Below are 24,470 nucleotides of genomic sequence, written 5' to 3' on the forward strand. Positions count from 1 at the left end.
CAGCCTCTCCTCACGTGACAGATGCTCCAAGCCCTTAGTCATATTTGTGGCCCTTCACTGGACTTGCTCCAGTAAGTCCATGTCTCTCTTGTACTGGGTAGCCCAGCACTGGGGCACAGCACTTCAGGCATGTCTCACCAGGACTGAGCAGGAGGAAAGGTCACCTCCCTTGACCTGTTGGCAACATTCTGCCTGATGCAGGCTGTCAAGGTTGTCAATGTCGGTCTCATTACAGTCATATCCCTCAACTTTAGGCATAGTTGTTGGGATCCCATTTGAGATTAAGACACCAAAATTTAGGTCTAGGAGTGCACCAGATACCACAATTCATCTAGTTCTATTCAATATCCTTAGTGGGGAATGGAAAGCTATTCAATTCGCCTGAACGTAGATGCCTATGAAGGGATTCAGCGGTTTAAACGTTAGTGTTTTCTGCCATTTTAGAAGGTCTAGGGTGTTCCCCATTCCCTCCAGCTGCCACTCACCAGGAGATCATATTGCCATCCTATGTGAATATTTTGGAAACTCTGTGGTACCCTAGAAGGCACTGGCAACCTGGGTTTAGACATTAATGTAACAACTAACCTTAGACAGCTAATCACCTTCCAGTTTCCATGCATTATAACTTTATATATAACTGTGTTATATAACTTCATCCATATAGGCTAAGGTTCCCCCCTGGAGTCACCAGAGCTTCTGCCAGAGGCACTTCAGAGGACATCATCTCCTTCCACTTAACTAGCTGAATTAAAGTGAATTTAAAGAATGTGAATCGCATTAGCGTGATTACATTTGCATTAAACACAGTTTTTTAAAAGTACAAATGCTTGTAATTTTATGACACACCCGCACGAATTATAAAATTATGTATAATAAAACTTTGCTTGATTTCATAATTACCTGTTGTTATCCCTGGCTAATTAAATATTCAGCACAGACCTGTTAATCCTGAAAGTCTCCCTGGCACCCTCTCTTCTGCTTTCTTGACTCTTTTTTTTCCGCATTCCATTGAGTTACAAGATGTTTCATGGAATTTGTAGAAATAAAAATGTTCAACAACTGTGGATATATGCAAATCTTTAAACAACCATACCCAAAGTTAAAAGTGGAAATTTTAATATGTGTCTATTATTTCTGGCAGGCATATATTAAATTGCTTTGATCATATTTCTTTACTAAGCTTCCTCATCTGGTTGAAATATAGCCTCTTAGAGCTATTTTTCCCCTCTTCATTTTCTCAGAATGTTAGCTTGTATTTTATACAGCACAATCTTCTAAAACAGGCTGTTTTCTATTTGTCAGTGGTGTACTATATGAGCATCTAAAGATACATGGAAGCATGCAAAATTTGAGGCTTGAAATACCTTGTTCAAAAGCAGAAAGTGTGGGAGAATACTTACTGTATTGTTGTACCTTAATTCACATGAATTAAATGTCCACCCTTGCTATCACTCAAGTTAACTGCAAGGTCCTCAGTGGCTTCAGACAGAACATATTACTAAGGCATGCAGAGGTGCTATTACTTTCATAGAAGGCAGAACTCATTTTTTTCAAGAATTAAGTATGTGACCTAGGCAAATCATCAAGCAACTTATTTTTCCATCAGAGAGCAAGCAGCGCTTCCCGATGATGTTTCATTTCGTCCTAACATCCTAAATCTCATCTTCAAGAGGTGTCTCTAGAGGTCAGCTCATTTCACCTCCATTGCTCGACTGGTTATAAAAGAAATTAGTTTTGACTTGGGAGGCAACTCATTTGCCTACACGTAGACATTTAGTGTAGACATGCCATGTGGTACCCAAACAGAAAGGCAAGAGGTTTACCATTGGTCTTCTGTCAGATGTAAGCTACATTTTGATGTCTCAGATATTGCAGGGAAACTGAAAAGCAGCCAATACCTACATTTAAGCTATTAAATCAACTTTAGATGTCTATATTTGAAGCTGGCTAGAGATAAGTAAGAAATGTTATGAAATTATCCTCTGTGCTTCTTTTAGTGACAAGTAGAGGTAGGTCTTCTTCCAAGTGAATAGTTTATTCACCAGAACAAGCACTTACAACATATGGAATCATAAAATTCAAATTTTAGTTGCAGTGTTTAGTTTCGTAATTTGTTTAAGCTGGAAAAGGAATGCCAAATTGATAAAAAATGAAACAAATGTTTCATCACTGAAAAAAAATGTTGTTTGACAAGATAAAATACTGGCTTAGTTATTTGTTTTTATCCAGCCAGAACTGCTCCAACACCATTGGCACAAAAATAAAAATAATAAAATAAAACAAAACAAAAAAACACCAACCCAAAACAAAAACAAACAAACTAACAAACAAAACAAATTCAGACCAAATCCAAACCCAAAAAAAACACACCCAAAACACATCACAAAACAAAACAAAATAAATCCCAATCTGCTGTACAAAGTTCAGGTCTTATATATGCCAGATTTTACGTTTCAAGTTGCAAGTGTTCTCAAAGCACTGCAATATATGCTTAAAAAAAATTACTTAGAGAAATTGCATGCTTCATACCTTTTTTGTGCATAAAACATAATTTCTTTACCTCTTTACCTATCTTGAGCTCCTCTACATCACACTGTTCCCTGTATGTACACCTAGCCTAAATTTAATTTATTGGCTTTAAACTACTATAATACTACTGCTTTCAGCACATTTAGTGATGGCTTATACTGTGCAAATGAAAAGGGAGTCAATCATTATGTTTTCAGAGCCTTTTATTTATCAGTTAATAATTATGATCTTTGAGCTTGGTCCTGCAAACGATCATTCAAGTGAGTAAAATTAGGCATATAGATTTGCATGTGTAAGATTACTGATAATGGAAACTTTGGCATTGTTAGATTGCTATGCAAATGTATGGCAATTCTCCTTTTGATTCCTACATTCCCTTACGTATCCCCACACCTCCTTAGACAGGTGAACTGTTAGTCACTTTCTGTGAAGGTTTAATGCTTTGCAAATCTGAACCCTTAGATATGTTGCTTTTAAACCATGTTTCAACCTTTAAGAATTCATTGAAGCAAATCTATCACAGAATCTATGTTGGGAATGAAAGGGTTAGTTGCAGTTATATAAGCCTCTGCTTTCAGTTGTTTTGCAACATACTAGCACTGGAAAAGACAATAGTACCATCATCAAGACCCATGTGTACAAGCCTGTTTGCATCTTTCATGTATTATGCAAATAAGATATTTTATTAAACATTTAAAGTAATTCATTCCCTCTCATATGTTTATCCTTTTATTAGCTGTACATAACGGAGCCATTTTCAGTGCAGTCATTATTGTTAGTTTGTTCCTGCTTTCCACTCCACATGTGCTTTCCCCTAGCTTAACTGCCTTGTAGAAAATGCACTAGTCCATAGAATTATACAGAAGTCAGAATAATAATAACAACAGAGATGTAGCTAAAAATAGTAACTTACATTTTACGGTGGCCATGCCTTAAAGACCCACAATCAGTACCACATAAAGCATTCCTGCATGGTTGGATTCTGTATCCTTTGTTGCCAGATTGCAGACACACACATTGTACTAATGTAAGTGTTATTTCCTCTGATAACCACAGTAATACATCAGAATATTTCTCCTTCTTCTTGAACAATTTTTTCCCCGGTCTTCCTGCATTAAAATAAATTAAACAAATTTAGAACGGTTTTGGCTCAACTCTCTTATTACTTTGTCAAAGTCTTTCAGAGCAAACCTCAGACTTGGTTCTTCTTGTCCTCTGTGGCAACAGTCATTGCAAACATCATTAAGGATGTGAGGTCTCTCCCTTAATTAAGAACTAAAAGGTTTCATTTCCTAAAACAAAAGCATGTGGCAGGTTTTATTGATCTGGTCTATGTCGCCAGCTGAACACATTAGCAGGGGTTATTGATTACTCTAGCGGTAATGAGCTTTGTTCCTCGTCAGGTAAAGCACACATTAGTAAGATCTTTTCCTAAAGAGGCCTATATGTACATTCGCATTCACTAAGACAATGAAGGAGGTTTTTAAAGTCTTTAATGCCTATGTATCATTTTTTAAAATTTAACAGCAATCATTAGAAAGGTTATTTTCCAGTCATTATCTTGTTATAATTCCTTCTGAATACTAATGATGCACTTAGGAATGAATTCAAAACCAAAAGAAGTACAGTGTTATTTTTTTTTTTAAATGTAAGCACATATGGCTATTACTGCTTTTAATAGCCCCCAAGAAAAGAATGACCATTATATGTGAACAAGCAGCTGTGGTAAATAATTGTCTAACAGAATGCATAGGACATCTCCCTAATATTGGAAGAATAATTTCAGACTGATGACTGTCCTAGTTAATACCTTAACAACATTTAGTTCAAATTTGGATAAGGTCCTGCTGTTTAAAAACAAGCTTCTTATATCCAATAGTACTTCTGTGAAGAAAAGACTTGATAGACAGAAAGGGGCCTATTAGTGTCTGGAAGCTGGAATTAGACCAGTTAAGATCAAGATGTGGACAAAAGAGACCTTGCAACCAACAACACAGGGCTGAAAAGAGGTCACCTCAAGTGTATGCACACAAATAAGAAGTAGTGAGAGGACATAGTGATGGGGAAAACTCTCATACCCCTTCTGAGAAATCAGCACAAGTGGGTGTATCTTTGAACTGTCTGTACTCAAACACTCACAGGATGGGGAACAAACAGGAGGGATTAAAGGTCTGTGTACAATTGCAGGGCTGCAGTCTCATTGGGATGATGGAGACATGGTGGAATAGCTCATGCAGCTCAAGTGCTGCAATGGATGGATACAGGGTCTTTAGGAAGGACAGCCTGGAAAGATGAGTTGCCCTTTATGCGAGGGAGCAGCCAGAATGTCTGGAGCTCTGGCTAGGCATGGATATTGAGCCATCTGAGAGCTGATGGGACAGGTTTAGGAAGCAGATAACAATCTCACTCAGACATTGTATTGGTGACTGCCTGGTGAGGAAGAAATAGATGAGGCTTTCTTCAGACAACTGGAAGAATCACAGAATCATAGAATGGTTTGGGTTGGAAGGGATTTTAAAGATCATCTAGTTCCAACCCCCCTGCCACAGGTAGGGACACCTTTCCACTAGACGAGGCTGCTCAAAGCCCCATCCGGCCTGACCTTGAACACTGCCAGGAAGGGGGCACCCATAACTTCTCCAAGCTTGTGAATGGTCCATCCCAATGTGTGGAAAATCAAGTAAAGGTAACAGGAAGCCTGCATAGATGAACCTGTATTGAGTCTTGCATGTATTGACTAAATTCAAATGTAAAAAAAGGAAGCATATGAGAGGTGGAAGCAGGGTAATACAGAAAGAGTATAGAGACACTGTCCAAGTGTGCAGGGTTGTGGTTAGGAAAGCCAAAACCCATTTGGAGCTGTATCTGGCAAGGCTTCAACAGGTACACAAGCAGCACAAGGAAGACTAGAACTATCAGCCTGCTGTTGAAAAGGGCAGGGACCTGGTGAAAGAGAACATGGAAAAGACCTTGGTCTTTACTGCTAAGACTTGTTTTCAGGACTCCCAGGTTCCTGAAATCTATGGGAAAGTCTGGAGCAAAGAAGAGTTACTTTCAGTAGAGGAGGATCAGATTGGGGAATATTTAAAGAAACTGAACACACAAATTCGTGGGTCTTGGGCACCCATGAGGGCTGATGGAGCTGGAAAATGTTGTTGCAAGGCCACTCTCAATTATCGTGGAAAGATCATGACAACCACAGGAGATTCTTGGGCAATGCTAAAAAGCAAACTGGTCAAGACAGGCAAGAATGAGTATCAGGGAAACTACAGGCTGGTTAGACTCATCTCAGTCCCTGGGAAAGTGAGAAAGCAAATAATCCTAAAATATATTTCCAATCCTATTAAGGAAAATAAGCTGATTGAGAGTAGTTAACATAGATTTACAAAGGGGAAATCATACTTAAACAGCCTGGTAGCCTTCTGCAAAGAAATGACTGGCTCAGTAGATTAGCTGGTGTAGTCTGTGTTGACTTCAGATTTTGACACTGTCTCCCATAAAATCGTCATGAACAAAATGATGAAATATAGACAAGTGGGCAGTGAGGGGAATTGAAAAGTGTCTCATCTGCCAGGCCCAGAGAGTTGTCATCAGCTGCATCAAGTCCACCTGGAGGCCAGTGACTAGTGGTGTGTGCCAGGGTTCAATACCAGTGCCAATTCTGTTTAACTGCCACATGTTTGTAGATGTTACAAAACTGGGAGCAGCAGTTGATACACTGTATGGCTGTGCTGCCATTCAAAGAGACCTCAACAGGCTGGAGAAACGGGCCAACAGAAGCCTTATGAAATTCAACACAGGGAAATGCAAAGTTCTGCACCTGGGGAGGCATAACCCCAGGTACCGGGACCAGGTTTGGTCCAAATGGCTGGAAAGCAGCTTGGCAGGGAAGGACCTGGGGGTCCTGATGGATGCCAAGTTAAACACAAGCCAGAAATGTGTCCTCACAGCAAAGAAGGCTAAGAATATCCTGGGCTGCACTAGGCAGTGTTGCCAGCAAGTCGAGGGAAGTGATCCTTGCCCTCTGCTCAGGCCTGGTGAGACACATCTGGAGTGCTGTGCCCCAGTGCTGGGCTGCCCAGTACAAGAAAGACATGGACTTACTGAAGCAAGTTCAGCAAAGGGCCACAAAGGTGGTGAAGGACTTGGAGCATCTGTCATATGAGGAGAGGCTGAGAGACCTGGGCCTGTTTAGCCCAGAGAAGAGAAGGCTGAAAGGGATTGGATCAATGTGTATAAATACCTGATAGAGGGAGTAAAGAAGATGGAGCCAGAGTCTTGCCAGTGGTGCCCAGTGAATAGACATGAGGCAACGGGCACAAACTGAAATACAAAAAAAATCTTTTTAAACATTAAAAACACTTTTTTTTTTTTTACAGTGAACGTGATCAAACACTGGAAAAGGTTGCCCAGAGAGGCAATTTTCTTTATAAAGTTAAAGTTCCTTATAAACTTAATCTAAAGTCTCAAAACTATCTGAATTTTTTTCAGTAAGGACAATGATGTTGAACAGAGGAATAAAGACAGGTTCTGGAAATAGAATATGACTGAGATGTAAAAAAAACCTCAGAGATCTAACCTTTGCTTTAAAATTTTGTAAGAACAAACACAGGAATTTACAAATGCAGTAGCAAAGCTTTTAATAATACTTATAAAGGTGCTATACTATCAGAGAACAGCATGACCTCAAGTGTATGCAAGATTTTAGAACGTATTTTGCAAAAATAAAAATCACATACATGAAAAAAATGAAAAATAAGACAAAATCAACAGAGCTGTTGTCCTTGGGAAAATAACTAATTAGGCAAAGGAAGATGGCAAGAATTTGGAACTGCATATCAAAGAGAAGAAAGACATAATGTGTTTAGCAGAATACAGAAATAGCAGCCTAGATTGACATTATGATTGAAGCTACTTAAAAAAAACAACTTGGGACCAATATTATTTATTTTATTGTTTTTAGTACAGAAAAATAGCTGAGACCTTTGGCAGAAAAAAGTTAGCATGTCAGTGATGATTGTTAATTTGGAAGCATTGTTAATATACTAAAAGATCAGAATGTATTTTACAGAGGAAAACTAGGATGATATAGAAAAACAGTAGAATATAATCATCTAAGGCACATGGCCATGCACCTATCATCTCTTGATTTATCTCAATTTAGACAGGTCTGGGAGCTAGTTATTGTAGGTTACTTCTACGATCAGTTGAGAGAAATAGGCACCTCCAGGCTGAGATACAGAATCCCAAGTGAATGAGTCGCTTCTTAGGGGAATCTTTCATTGACTGTAAATGGAGTTTGAAGGTTATCTAGTTATGACTAGACCTGTTTTACAGGATTAATGAAATACATTTCAGCCATAAACTGGAAGCTCATTGGTTGAACTTTGCAAAACTTTACTGGTACAGAATTACATTTAATCTACTTCAGCAGTTCAAAGCAGTTAGCCCCGTGTATCACCCCTAAACAGCTGCAACAGTTCTGATGTCCGCTGAAATTGTAAATTCTTTTCTCTTTTTTGGCTTAGCATCCTAATATTCCTATTAAATATGCCCTGCTCAGTGATGCGATTACACAATACTTCGTTTTTTCCCCATGAAAACCTGTCAGCATTTGCTTGGCGACTTTTAATTGGTACTTTGCAAATCTGACCATAATGGGAAGGTTTCCAGCATTAGCTTTATCTCAGCAAACATCCACACATATGGTCTAGTGAAGCAATGAAAGGCCCAAAGAATCTTTTTAATTCCCTATATCCCAATTCCATTTGAGGAGCAGAAAACACAATACACGCTCTAGAAGTACATGTGTGTTCAGTAGTTTTAGAATGTAACTATGACTAAGACACTTTTGCATATAGGGACAATTTTAATTTACCTGGAATATGAGAGAGACAGACAGAGAAAGGAATCCTACATTTTTAGTCAATTTGAGGATAACGGTGAGCCACCATCATGACAAAGTCATCATAAAGACAAATCCTTGACTATACCAGCAACAGTATATTTTTTCCAAACTATACTAGAAATGAATCAGCAATCACAGACAAGATTTCTTCTGGAATATTGTGTGCCCTAGTTGTTCAGTCTACATCTACATTGCCAGCTATAACACATTCAGGAACAAGTTTAAGTGCCAGACTTGGTTCTCCACAGTGCTTAACTGTCAGCTCACTGTCCATATCTGTCCTGTGCCACTCCAGCAAGATTTCCACAAGATAGGTTCATTCGTGTTCGGGGAACAATGCCATCCAGGTTCTGTCTCCATAAGGCAATGTGTATACAACCACACAAGGTCTGCCTGATACAATTCTCTGTAGTCTTACAATATTATTCAAATCAGTTTTGTACCTTTGAGTACTCCTACATATGCCATATGCCAGTGCATAGAAGCCATATTCTCACTTTCATGCTATAAAAACTTCTTCCTAGCAAACTGCAATACAATCCTTGTATTATTTCAGGCACTTTGAACTTACCCCCACTACCACAATCGCCACAGATGCTAATAATTTTACATTTTAGGGGCTCTAGCTGGGCCTGAAGATGCCAAGGACTGCTGTATGCCAGGATATGGGTGTAGCCAGCCTGCCAGGGAGGGGCTGTCCCCGTCACAGCATGGACATGAGCAAATCAGTTCTACCTGGCATCAGGGCCAGGGGCTGCTCCTTGTCTTTCTTTTATTCATGAGAATACACACATCCTTAGTCTCCAGAAAGATTAAATCAAACAAATATTCCAAGAAAGACAAATAGAGAGATCAGGGATTTGGACTTACTGTTTTAAAAGACAAAAAAATATGTTAAAACACATTAATTCCCAAAGGGAACAAAACTATTGTTTGTAAATTTATCTATGGAGTAAGTACTAGAGAATCAGAATTATTTTTGAGCTGATCCAATGTTTTCCAACCTTTTCGAGTTTGTAGACAACTAACATTTTTTGGGGAGCTTTTGATGGCTTGATTTCTATCATGTAGGTATTATTCTGTACATGGAATATAATCAGGCTTTTCTCTGATGCCACTTCCAGTCTCTTTCAAAGTAGTCCACAGGTACACAGAGGGAAAACCTCTAAATCCCTCATCTATAGAAGAATTGAGTGATCCAGAAATAAAGTTAGGGTAGGAAATGGAAAATATTTCTATTTATTAGAGCACTGAGGTTCTGCAATATATTTTAAACATAAGGAGTAGGCTCAAATGTAATATTATAAAGACTGTTATGAAAGAAATTATTTCACACAATCATTGTGATACCCAGGGTTGGACTGAGGAAAGCATTAATGTTCTTCATGGTGCAGAGAAACTATTGAGTAAACTGCATTCCTCTGACACAGTGAAATAATCTAAAAGTTCAGAAAAACAAAATTATTTCCCTGTATAAAAAACAGCTGCAAAGTACAGTTTAAAATTAATTCTCAGATCATAATTTTAATTAAAAAACTTTATTTTCAAATATAATTCTAAATCGCTTATACCATGCTGAGATGCTGCTTCTTATGTGTATTAAAAAAGAATGCATTCTATGAATAGGATAAAAAAATCTCTATCACAAAAGAAAATACAGAACCTATGACTCATTCTAATTAAAACAGAAACTCACATTCCTCAAATAAATGTGAGAAACCCACACTGCATACCACTACACTGTATTTTAGGATTGTTTATTTCTTTTGTAAGGATAAATGTAAGATACTACTGATTCAGTGCACCCTTAAAGTTTTACAGTTCAGTTCACTTACGCACTACAGACTTTAAATTTTCATTTTTACTCTTTTGGGTTGAGGTGGTGAATAGTCCTCACTGGCCCCTTTCACAGAACCCAGAGCTGTAGCACCCTCTGGCCCAGTCAAATATGCCAGATACCCACCACAGACTGTGGGGAATCACAGGAAACACAATAGTCTAGATGCAGCCTCAAAAAATTAGCAAAAAGGGGATGTTGTAGAAGAATGAAGCCATGATTAACAGTACTAAGTGAATTTCAACTTTTAAAAGATAAAAAATTCAAATTTTTTTAGTCTCAAAATAGGAAGGAGGAGATAAACTCAAAATAATTTTGTGCAATGTAAATTCTTTTAAAGAACCTAATTCTAGTATTTTAATTGAAATGAAAAATCTGTGCATTCCCCAAATACAAATTCCCTGTAAAAATGAGGATGAGATTCATCAAGCCTAATTTTAGTCTTCATCTGAGTAATTTTATGTTCCTTCTGTAGCTGACAGAAATAGGCAATGTTAAGGAGCAGTTCCTTTGGTTCTTTCTAAACATCTACATCAAAATGAGAGCCTAAAATGATTTTTTTGTTGGTTTTTTTTTACCCTCTCTGTGTTTGACTATAAAACAAACCCAAAGGGACCAGTTCACTGGTCACACCCACCACACATATCTAAAGGTGGCTGATATGGATCCAGGTATTTCTCGCAAGTCTGTTCAATATTAAACTGCGTTTTTCTATATGGGAGAAGGGCACAACAGTGACAGCAGTATGGAAGCGCCAGGTTCTTGCTGTGGACCGGGAACCTTGTCCAAAGTACGTCTGTCATGAGGCAGTGAATGTGGACTCGAACCCCATGAATTACAGGAAACACGGTTTACTATTTTGCTAAAATGACAACAAAATGAAGTCAGTTTAGCAAAATTAAATATTTCTGTTTAGGTAATGTATTTAATTTTCCAACTAAATGCTAAAATAAGGAATATGCTTTTAAAGACATACAGTTTCCAGGAAATTGCAATTGTTTGTGTATGTAAAATTATCTTTATGGAAAACTCCCAACTAGATCTGGAAATTTCTGTTGGGTTTCCTACCCAGACAGGAGCTGAGCACCCACATAGCCACTCACTCACTGTCTCCCCCGATGGGATGGGGGAGAATACAAATAGCAAAAGTGAAAAAAGTCTTGGGTCAGGATAAAGATAGTTTAATAGGTGAGGGAAAGGGGGGCGGGGGGGCGGGAAAAGCTGTGATGCAAAGGCAATCACTCAGTACCTCCTACAAGCAGACCGATGACTAGCCAGTGTCTGAGCAATAGCTACCTTGGAAGATAAACATCCCTCCACCTTATTTTTGTCACTGAGCATGATTTCAAATGGTACGGGATATCACTTTGGCCATTCTGGGTCACCAGCCCCTGCTGTGTCCCATCACAGTTTCTTGCTCACCCCCCAGTTTAGTCACTCAGGAGGAGGGTGGCAGAGTAAGAAAAAGGGAAAGCCTTGATACTGTACCACCACTGTTCAGCCACAGACAAAACATTGGTGTGTTATCGACACTGGTTTAGTCACAGATCCAAAAAACAGCACCATAGTCTGCTACAAAGAAGGTTAACTCCATCCCAGACAGACCCAGTACAAGGTTGCATCACCATCCAAAGAGGTAACACTAATACAAAAGAGGAGGATTTAGTTTAGTATCTCTACACTACTTATCGTTCAAAATATTTCCAATGCAACCATTTTTCTGCCAGAAAACATTAATTCAGTGAAATCAAAATGTTTTGCATGAACACATATTTTGCTTTTTTCTAAGTGAAATTATTAAGTTTCAATAAGAAAAAAAATCTATCCTTTTTTCCCGATCATTGAAATCTTTTCTTTGGACTTCATTGCTTCAACTTCTATGATCAACAGTTTAGCATAGCATCATGGTTTAACCTCAGCCAGCAACTAAGCACCACACTACCACTTACTCAGTCCCCTCACAGTGGGATGGGAGAGAGAGTCAGAAGGGTAAAAGTGAGAAAACTCATGGGCTGAGATAAAGACAGTTTAATAGGTAAAGCAAAAGCCATGCACACAAGGGCATGGCCAATCAGGTTCACTGACCAATACCTGCTTGTACACAACCAGCTCCTGTATCCACTTTATCCCTCTATTTCCCACTTATTTCTCCTCAAACCACCTTTATCCCTCCCTTTTCCTGCCCGTTTTGTCCCTAAAACATCCCATAGTAAATCCTGTGAAAACCCAGAATGTCCTTCCCTTGCACCCCATACTGAGTCCCGTCCCCTTGATGACAGTGACCCCTCAGTCTGTGGGGTGATGGGGATGCTCTCAAGTTGGCTTGTGGTGACAGGTGTCCCCTGGCCCACAGGCTGAGGTTTCCCTGGGAGAGCCCTGCAGGGACTGGTTGGGGTCATTGGGGCTCCTCTCTGCCCTTGAGCCACAGGGTATTTTGGAGGATGGTGTGGATGAGCCTTTGCAGGGGTTGGTCACTCCCTTGTGATGTCCCAGCAACAGATGAGTTGGGGTGTCACTGGGCTTCCCCATCTGCCATTGTTCCTCAGGATGTGCAACATCTCTCTAAATAATGCAGAGAAATTAAAAATATCCTAAAATAATCTCTCAAAATGTTTCTATGTCAACATCAATAAAAACCCCAAAACCCAGCAAGAAATAAATGAAGGAATATGAATACCTGGATTCAACATATTTTCCAGAAAACAATAAAAAATCTATTTATCTGAAACATTATCTACTCCCCTGAAGTAAAATTCAAATGTTGGTCAGATGGCAAATAATCACTTACCATTTTATTACCTGTATCCTTTTCTCTGCAGATAAGCAATAGGCATCATTCCGTTGTTTTACATGGTTGTCAAATCCAGACTCATTTGTCAACTACATGTCTTAGCATATGAAATGTAACCACTAATCCATACAATACTGTGTGTTTCTGAAAAATCACAAACTGAATACCTAGTATTGGTTGACTGCTCTTTTTTCTTAAGTGTCTAAAGGTTTCATTAATTAGGAAAATATATCTCCTTACAAAATTGAAAGCACCGAAAGCCCTACTTGAACTAGACTAATTATTTAAATTGCACAGCAACATAGCTGCTTCAAAACAGCAAAAAAGGAAAAAAATACATTATTTTTTACCAGGAATGACAGGCTGATATTTCATTTCTTCTAAGTTGAAATGCAGAATTTGGGAAAGACTTAAGGCACAGTTAACCCTACAGGTGCCCATGTGGTTTCTCCCCTCTAGAACACAGTGCCTGCCCTAGTCCTGCACCCATACTCCCCGTGGCATCGGAGATGATTGCACAAGCTACTTCTTTCCAGAAAATAAAGCTAAAAATTAAATATAGAACATGTAAGCAAAGTTGCATTGTCTGGAGGAGGGATAAACATATACCTGCTTTCTCCTCCAAATAGCACACAAACAGGACGTATACAGAGGCTCAGTACCCCTGACCCTGAGCATCTATAATTTCTAACAAACCCAATCCTGAAAAAAAATCTGGTACACATGACCATCTGTTCCCAAATATCTGTGACATTCAAAAATCTGCTGTGCATTCTCAAAAATCTGTAAAGCTTTTACATTATTTTATGTGAATTAATTCCAATTTTAAAATTTTATTTTATTCTTACGTTCAAAAAAAATATTGGACATAATAACTTTGAAATAACAGGGAGCCTAATTTTTTCTTTTTCTTATTTGTAAGTCAAGCATAATGACTTACCAACTCAAGCGGCTCTGAAAAAAAAAGAGAAAAAAATTAAACAGTGCAATATACAGCTTTGAAGACCTTTAGTCTATGTGCCTCAGCTCCTATCTATATAATGAACATGATATTAACTTTCCACTTTTCTGAGCTGTGTTTAAAACATATAATGAAGGCTGCCTCTACCTCTCATATTCAAGACACATCAATAGAGCTGACTAACTGAAACTTGGGAAACAGCTTAGTATTGTCTCTCTTGTGGTTTAATTTTTTGGGGGGATGAGAAAAAAGTAAGAAAGTAAGAGAACAGGAGCCGCATTATTGGCAATAATAAAATAGATCATCATCCTTTGCTCTAGAATTTTAGAAGAATAACATAAATAACTAGAGATAAAGTCATAGGTATGATTTATTATTTTTTTATTATTTGAACTTATTTTTCATCAGCATTACCAGAACTTTTAAGTGTATTTCTTGTTTATAAACAGGGTCTCTTGGTAATAGCTGAGAACATCTTCTTCATCCAGTAGAAATAATTGAAGGACATGTTATAACATGTGATATAATATGCAATATAACATGTAATAGCATACATTTCTTAATTTATCTTCATAGATTAATTTTGCATAGAATTATAATGTTGTGTGGTTACAGTTTTCCATTATAGATCTCATTTGCTTTTAAGAACAAGCATAATTATATCTTTTTTTCAAGAAGAAGAAGAAGATTGAGTACTGAGTGCTTTCACTTAATGTTATGGTGAACACAATGAGCAGTTTCCCACAGGACATGCAGTTAAGAGGCTGCGGCTATGCCACAGAGCTCTGCTTGGATGCCTGTGCTGGGTGCTTGCAAAACCCTTCCCTAGCACCTTGGTGGCATCGCGCTGCAGAACCTCAGATAGAGATTCAGCCCCACCAGCACAAATCGCACTGCTGGCTTAGTGCCTGCCATCCCTGCACCTCTGTGGGGTACTTACCCACCAGAACCAACCTCATCAGAGCACACCACATTCCCTCTCTGATTGCAGCATGATGACAGCAACGGCAGTCCTCGGAAACAACACTGTTTCTTACTCTTCACAAAACTCCCAGAGATGCTAAACTGGGTCTTTTTTGTTTTCTTTTGTTTTTTAAAATAAAAGGAAATTATAAAATACTGCTAAGATTAGGATTTTTTTTATGGCTTTTGTTCCTCTGCTTTCATACACATAAGATTTTCTACGAAGATATATTTGGTGACTCTGTTGACCCCTGAAAATGAAAGATCTGTACTCCTGTTTAAAACTAAACCCCTTTCTTTTCATTGCTGACCATTATAATTGAGAGACTTTATGACTAATAATAAACCCAAAGTTTTAAACAGCTTGATATTTGTTTATATTGCAATTCAGATAATTTTTTGATTTCTTAATTTGCAACACTTTGATATGTGTAGGAGAAAGTATTAGCATATAAATGTGAAAGAAAATATCTAGTAGTGGCGTACTGTCCCCAGCTAGCAGCTAAGCACCACACAGCCCTTTATTCACTCCGCTTCCTAGCAGGGCAGGAGACACAACAGGAAAAACAGAAGCAATAAAACTCATAGGTCGGACAAAGACAGTTCAATAGGTGATAGAAAGACAAATCAAAAAGCCCACAAAAGAAGCATCCAAAGCCAGTCAGTCACCCCCTCCCACTAAAAGAAGACCAGGCAGTCTTGAGCAATGGACCCAGTACACTGAATTTTGAAAATCAGCCATTGTGCAGTGCTTAGCAACATTTTAGATTAAACTTCACATATCCTTTTTCTAGATTTCTGTTCTGTTACTTTTGGAATAACAGAATACATCAAAATGCGCCTCCTTAAAAATTCATTTAACCTCATCAGAAACTAAGATAATAAAATTTCTGATGAATTATCCTTCCAAAGTGTTGCCAAAGAGTGATACTGGGCTGCTTCAGGCTGTTTTGCATCACCAGAAGACTTTGATTTTATCACATTTTAACTAGCTATAAGAATATCTACATGTAGTAAAGTTGATACAAATCTCTAGATATCTGAAATTCACTGTTGTGATGCAAAGTTGCTTTCTCCACTGTCGCGGTTTAAAGCTGGGCCAGCTATTAAACCTGTGGCAGATGCCCTCTGTTATCCCCCCCCCTCCCCCCAAAGGGAAAGGGAAAGGGAAAAGAGAGAGAGACTTCCGGGTTGTAAAGTTAAAACAGTTTTAATAAACTATAATAATGAAAAAGAATATAATAATAATAATAATAGAGATAATCAAATATATACAAATAATTATACAAAACCAAGATTGAGCTCCCCTGAAGTCAGCCACGTCACCACCGGCACTGCAGGGCAGGCTCCGGGAAGGCCCAGGCTGGGCCTAGCGTTGGTTGAGAGCTGAATTCAGGGATGCACGGATCGGGATCGGGGGCAGCAGGAAAACAGACGGAGTCCTCCTTGGACACCGGCCATAGCAGAAAGAGAGCGAGACCCTCGTGATCCCCCCGCTTTATACTGAGAATGACGTGTATGGGATGGAATACCCTCGCTGGTCAATTTTGGGTCACCTGCCCTGTCTGCTCCCCCCTGCAGCTGCAACCCCCCTTCGGCTCTTCACTTGTAAGCAGTGAGGAATTCAGCAGTGACCTTGGTTTCTCTAAGACTAAGTACAGCAAGAGCCTTACTGCACAACATCCCTACCGGTGCCTCAGCGATAACTACAAACTTCGAGCGTTATCAGTCCTGGAGGCAGACACTGTCTGCAAACATGCAGTTAGTTTCAGAAAGTGCAGTTACTTAGAGGAGACTTAGCTGAAAGCAAAAATCACTGAAAGGAAAATCGGCTTGGTTTAGGCCAAACCAGGACATCCACTTTACAAGTTATATAGGAGATATAAGTGACGGTGAAGAAGACATTACCAGGACAGCCCTGTGAGTGGAAAATGATGGGTGCAGTAACAAGCCCTTGGAATCATAAGCAGTTGGTGCAAGTTATTGGGAAGGCCTCTTCTAATTTCTGTTGATCCTCAGGACCTCAGGAATCAAAGATCAGTAGTTAAATACAATACAGTCACAGTAAAACCAAGTTAAAGTTTCCAAGTATTTATCATCCAAAAATGCCATTTCATCAGCATGAACATTTCTGAAATAAAATGTCAATTTTGACAAAATTGGGTCTGAAAACATAGCTGAAGAATTAGAACATTTGGGCAATTGTGGAACACAATGTTTAGATTTTTCAGCTATCATTTTGAAATCTCTTTCTGTTTCAAAACATATTTTGTTATCTAGCATGATCCACATTATCCCCAAAGTGGCACAGACTACTCTGATTTATGAAATGACATTCTGACACTGACATTGACTCAACTCTCTCTCTCTAACTCCCACTACCCAATAACTCCCTTAGTTTTGTTCTTTGTTATTACTATTGTTCTAAATACATGAAAACTTACTGTGGAAAAGAAATTCTGAGTTTCAATAAGCTTAAAAACATACTGACTGATTGCTGCCTTCTGGAAAAGGCTTTCCCAGATGTTTGGTTACATTACATTATAGATCCCCCTACCTTGTCTCTATATCATTCAGCAAAGCATCCTTTTGCTATTATTGGCATCATCCTTTTCTGTCACCAGAACAGTCTAAAAGAAATTTAAAGTAACTAACTCCAAGACTTTTAAAGAGGTGAATAAAGCTTTATCTTTCCTTTTCTGCTTGTGTCTAGGAAGTGTGCTTCTACGTACAGGTATAGCACAGTGGCTGGGGTGTTTACTTAGGAGAAAAATACTTAAACAAGTAAAATAGTCTTGTGACTAGACTTAAATATAAACTTTGTGGTCTAGTCTTTGACCCCTTCAGAGCAAAGCAGATTTCTGAAACTGGGTAGCATGGAACATATTTATTGAAATCATTGTACTAACATTAACAAGTGTGAACAGAAAAAAGATAGATAGAAAGACAAACACATATACATATATATATATATATATACATTACCATAGATAGATCTCTGCTTCAAATACACTCGCTGTTCCCTTGGCATACTGGAACAGACACACTCTGGGAAGAAGATGGTTCTACAGCAGTGAAGTACTCAGACTCTTACAATTTTGCCTTTTGCACCTCAATCAAAATCGTGCTTTCTCACAGAAGACTTCACCTGGAAGATGTTTAAGAAAATGAAGAAACAGACAAGTGAAGCCATTTACCCATTTGCACTCAAAAAGCTAAAGCCAAAAAGAGACAGAGATTAGACTTTTTCTTCCTCCTGAGTTTTCAGTTTGTTTGTTTTTCAAGGAAGAGCAGTAAAATCCCAAGGTAGAACTCTGATCACTAAGCTATAGAACAAAGAACATTATTCTTGTTTTCATTTAAAGGAGATAAATACTGCTTTTGCTGAGGCATTAGAGAAACTATCCCACACTTCCCACTTAAACAACACTTTAGAGGAAGGGATTACTTTTGGTTTTTTCCCAGAGGTTTAGGGGTAATAAAAATTCAGTTTTATTTTTTCTCAGAAATGCAGTATTTGTCTAACCTGCAAGTTTCTGGTTTCACACTGAGATGGAAACATCTCATTTTCCTCTGAGAGAATAAAATCTGCTGATAGCATTTATCTCTCAAGCAGAATCAGAGCACAGAAATCTCACAAGGAAACTCTCCTGGAATTTCCTAGCTAACTTCACAGAGGGCTTTGTATATGGCTTCACATGAAATATTTGAAAATTTTCCTGCTTTTCAAATGCAAGATACCTTTTTTTTTTATTATTTTTATTTTTTTTATTGAAAGCCTTTTCAGTTCTGCAGCCATAAGGCTCCCTGCTCTGCCCACAACCAGCAGCACCGAACAGCACTATCAGGAAGCACTGCCCAGAAACACATCCCTCACAAGTAGTGCTAATAAGGGACCACAACAGCTGTGGAGGTGTGCCATATAGCTGCACTGGCAGAGTTAGGATAAAGTCTTTTGTAAAAGCCGTTAAAAACTACTTAAATACAGTAAAGGAAATTAAGAGAATCGATTAACAAACCTCGCATACGACTCTGAGCCCCTATCAGGAGTAAAATCAGTGAATCAGCAGGATTTACACTAATTTATAAACATCACAAGTAAATGCAAAACCGGTGGTCTGAGGATCAGCTCATGAATACCCTACAAAATATGGCAGGGGCAGCCAATGTTTAAGAATAATTAATACCGACATGGGAAAAACCCCCACATTATTTACCATTTTCTATTGTGTTGTTTGCCCCTGTGAATATACTGAGGCTGGCTCTCCTCTCACACCCTGTACAAAATGTTCTTACCTGGACCCTCGTGCACACACACGCACAGCTGTGTTGGTGCCGCAGATGACTGTGCAAAGGCACAGCTCTCTCCCACTGGTGAAACCAGAACACCAGGAATGGCACCACTGGGAATGCTCTGGCCTTGTTAATGGCCAGTGAGTCTTACCCTGCTGTACAAAATGAAAACCAGCCCTTTACCAGAAACCTTACGGTCTACATAAAAAAAGCAGAGTTAGCTTCCCTGGAGAAGGAGCCAGTTCTATTATGTGTTGGTGTATAGGAAATGTGTATTTTAATTCATTAGTATTTTAATATGCATTGGTCTACCCAAATGGGGCAGCGATCTGGATTTGGGCCTGAGGCTACTAATGCAACAATGTTAATAAAGAGCAAATCACTACAGTAATTATGATTAATACTTTCTTTCAATGCAGCAGTCTGCTTCATCATCTTTAGCAAAGCGTTATTTTTAATTTAAACAAAGCACATTGCCAAAAAGCTAAATGTGTCAAATTGAACAGTTTAGTCTTCCTAGTATGTATAGCCTCAAGTGTACTTTTGCATCTGTTATATATTCAGAGGGTGAGGGAATGTTGTGCTTTTTACAAACAGCTTTCCATAAGTTTAAGCAGGCAAGCAGTTAAACTAACACACAATTGCAATATCACAGCGCTGGAAGCAGTTTCTGGCAGCATTATCACAAGTGATGAAAAAGTCTTTGATAGGGTTGTCTGGGATTATCTCTTTAAATCCTTGAGAGAACGGGATTTGATGACACTTTATCAATGGGATTAAGCCTATCTTTACTTAGTCCCACCCTCTTGGGTGATTTCCCATAAATACATTTCAAAGGTATTCCCATTACAGACAGGCCACCTTGCCTGCTGTTCTTCAGCACAGCTCCAGTATCATTGACATTCACAACCTTGAGCTTGTATACTGCTATACGCTACACAGCTGATGTTCTGCTTCTGCTCTTCAGGCCCAAAAGGCACCACTCTGGTCCACTGAACTGAGGAAAAGATCTGGATGCTCATTTAGATGTAAAATGAGTTGTAACTAATGAAAGACATGAAGATTAATTAGCTAAATCTGACTAGTACTACTATTCCTGGATTTCCAAAAATTGCCAAAGGCAGAATAATCCCCAAACTTTCATAGTAGTTTAAATAAGTGAGACCTATCACTTTTTCTCCACAACCTCACAGCTTCTGCTATCAGTAAACACAGGGCCAGAAGGGTATTATTCGAAGAGAAAGCAGTGAAAATATTACTTAATGAAACATGTAAAGTGTTAATTAGAAATGGACAAAAATATTTTGCTGGTAATACTCTGATGAAAAAATTAATTTTTCAATAAAAAATAAAACTGTATCCAAATCCAAGCTCACCGTCACGTGTATATATAGACCTGTACATATGTATATGCATATGCACACATAAAAAAAATAACACCACAGTTCCAAAACAAACAAGGCATACGCTCATTAGTGAGTCTTATTTTGTTGCTTGGGACAACAACATAATTGAAAAAAATCAGCTTAATTGTTAAACTTTTATTTGTTACTCCAATGAAATAACTGTAGAAAAACATGCATCTAAAATGTATATAAAAATTTAATTCCTGTTTGTGGTAATAACTACAAAAAGTTCTTACTGATTCACTCAAGGTTTCCCATAATCAGAGAGAGGAAGGTGAGAACTGGTTTTCATAGGAAAGTTTGCAAGGATCCTTTCTGCCATCTGGTCAATGCTCTTGAAAACAAATCATACCAATACAGTGCCTGTCAAGGGTGACATTCAGCTCTAAATTCTTAGACATTTACATTTTTATGCGTCTGAGTGCTGTTGTTTGCTTGTGGTCTGGAGATCTGTTTTCCCATCACAACCAAAGGAGGTCTGCTCAAAAAGTTGAATGGGCTTCAGAGTGATTTGAAGGGCTTGGTTCAGCTGTGTATTCATAGACATGCAGAGTCATTTGAAATACCCTCCAGTATCTCCCTGGCCCTCAGATGCCATTCCAGAAAGGCATAGGGCTCCCGTAGGTCCTAAGTCACATTTGCATATGTCCTAGATGTCCTAGAGTGTCCCAGATGAAATGAGGTTCCTACAGTGAGGGAACGGCCTAAGGGCCAGTGATAGGAGCCAAGGTACCATGCTCACATGCCAATGCAAAGTGTAGGTGTCTACAATTAAGAGTTTACTCCCATCCACATGCTACTTCCTTACTCAACTTAGTGCAGCTGTATTTAAAGAACAGTAATCTCTCATGAGCCATTCTGTACACCTCCCATTTCAATAATTAGGTTTATTTCTTGATCTCAGGATACCAATTTACTGTAAAGAAAAAATTATTTCCCTAAGTCTCTTACAGTCAATTCTCATAACTTTTTTTTTGATTTGATTCCCAAACTCTGAAGATTGTTTGTTGTGAAAGATCATAGAGCTTGCAACTAGATTAAGATGAACATTTTCAGTAATCTTCCCAATTTACTACTTTGCTACTATCGAAAACTTAAGTTTCCTTCAGGCCAGTTGGCTTTAGGTGCTTGTAGAAAAGATTTTTTTTTTCCATAGATGAATTTGAAGGTAAAGGCTAAGACTCCTTTGACAGCAGAGCTCCTGGATTTATATGAAGATTCTACTTTTCCTCTTTTAAGACAAGAATTGTTTATAGAATGAGAGGTTAATATCAGGAACAAATTCAAAGTACAGAGTATCTGCAGACAGTGAATGCCTTGAGGCTTTAAAACTAGAAAAAAATACCACTTTTTTTCTTTAAAAGATAGCTTTCTGAGTTCTTAAGACAGTTATTTCCTGCAGATATTTAAATACTTACAAGAATATGCCTAAAGGCTTTAGTTTTACCAGCAAGTGAAAAATCTACAGTAATGCTCATGGGATGTAGGACATTTGAGAAAAAAAGAGCAAATAAACATCGGTGGAAAGGGGAGTTACATGATAGTCTGATAATTGGCATGTGCAGATTCTCACATGATCCAGGTGATTTTTTAAACATTAGAATTACATGTCTTCTGCCAAAAATTAATGAACAGAAAATTTACAACAATTTATTGTATTACAGTAATTTATATTACACTACTAGCAGTACTGTATCATAGTGGTATTACATTATTTAGTATTTTTATAATATGTCATGAAAGTATAGACCAAATTTATCCTCATTGAATGAAGGACCAAAAATATCTGCATCTAGTAAGGAGATTCCTTATGATATGAAATCTAAATATTTGTAATACATGAAATCACCTGAAAATTAAATATAGTCCTGTTTTTTTATTTTGTCTATACCATAAGGATGAACAATTTTTAAAAAGAGCATGGGTACTGGTCTACATGGAAAACCAGAGAGATGTAAGAAATCAGATCTGGAAGAGAAAAATCACTGCTTAATTTATCTGTCCATAGAGGTAACGCAAGTATGTCAGGAAGCACAGTGTACACTGTGTACTTTATGCTGTGCTCTGTCTGCAGCATTGTTGAGTATGCCTCCCTGCAATTCAATCTCAATTCAATCAATCTCGATTTGTAGAAAGAAAAAATCCATACAGAAATGACCTAATTGGTTTGTCAACATCGTATTTCAAAAAAAATGTTTTTTCATTTACTTGTTTCTTGGAATTGAACTTTGTTAATTTCAAATACTTGCTATGTAAGAAAATAAAGCCTCCAAAATCATGAAATTATCTTTCTAAAAACATGAAGCTTAAGAATATCAAATATTGTTTTTTCTTTCTTTTTTTCTTCCTCTCACTGACCAGATAGATATTCTGCAGATGTTCACACTGTCTGGGTTTTTTTTTGGAAACAAAAAGGTTAGCAGATTACTTGTTCCTTTTCTTTAAGCAAGATGAGGTTCTCTAGCAATCAAGATTCCAACAGCTGTAGAAATAATAATTATTTTATATCCTAAAGGACTACTCACAACAAAATCATGAAAAGAGACAGCATTGAATGCAGTTTTCAGAGCTTTTAACAGAAGTACTCACCCATGGCTAGAGGACACTTGCCTGAGTAGATATTCAAAATTTAATCTGGCTACACAAATAACAGGACCAGCTGATTCAATCACTGCTTAACTTGATCTTCTATTTAGTTTGATTAGAGCATTAGAGGCCACTATGTTTTCAGCTTAAAATAATTCAAGAAGTGTTTGTTTTTAGCAGTACATCAGGACAAGGTTACAAGAATTAAGGAAACATTTTCAGGAATTAAGACATTTAGTAAGTAGGCTATTTTGGGAAGAAATATTAAACTCCATCAGGGTGAAAGGACATTGGGAAATCTGAGACACCTCTAATGTGTACAAGGCTTCACAGTTCCCATCAAAGAAATCTGAGTGATTTTACTGTGCAGATGGTAAAAGTATCAGGTGCATCAACTTTGCTGTGTGGCTGCAGCAAGGAAAAGTGAAATGGGAAGCTAGTATTTCCCCGAGAAAGACAGAGAACAAGATACAGACTATAAGCACTTTGCATTCACATCAGTAGGCAATACTGTGCAGGCAGTATTACAAACTGCAGTAAGAACACTGAGTGTCTCACATTTCAGTTTTTCTGCCTACTTTCAACTACCCTGTAATCATTTATCTCCACCTTTCCAGTGTATTGGGAAGTCCCCTGCAAGCTCCTCTCTTGGACAAGTGAGCTTTTCCACCCTTACAGTCACAGAACTGATGCATGAAGGAACTCCTGGAAGTAATCTACTCCAAATCCCTACTAAAAGCAGGGTCATCTAGGGCCTTCTTTACTGCAAGGGGTCATTACTGTGTTATGGTCAATTTGCTGTCAAACAGGACCTCCTGGTCCCCTTCTCCAAGCTACCTACCAGCCAATCAGCCCCCAGCCTAGACTTAACCTGGGGTGATTCCTCCACAGGGGCAGAAGTTGACATTTCCCTGTGTTGAACTTCATGAGGTTCCTGTTAGTCCACTTCTCCAGCCTGTTCAGGATGCTCTGAATGGCAGCACACCCATCTGGTGGATCACTTTTCCCAGTTTTGTATCATCTGTGAACTTGTTGAGGGCACACTCTTCATGAAGATGTTAAAAGTGTTGGTCCCAGTAATGACCGGTATCTGGCTGGACTTTGTGCCACTGATCACAACACTTCGAGCCCAGTTGTTCAGCCAGTTTTCTAATCCGTCTCCTGTCCATCAGCTATGTCTATGAGGATGTTATGGA

The sequence above is a fragment of the Nyctibius grandis genome, chromosome 2 (genome assembly GCF_013368605.1).
Source record: "Nyctibius grandis isolate bNycGra1 chromosome 2, bNycGra1.pri, whole genome shotgun sequence".
NCBI classification, from domain to species: Eukaryota; Metazoa; Chordata; class Aves; order Nyctibiiformes; family Nyctibiidae; genus Nyctibius; species Nyctibius grandis.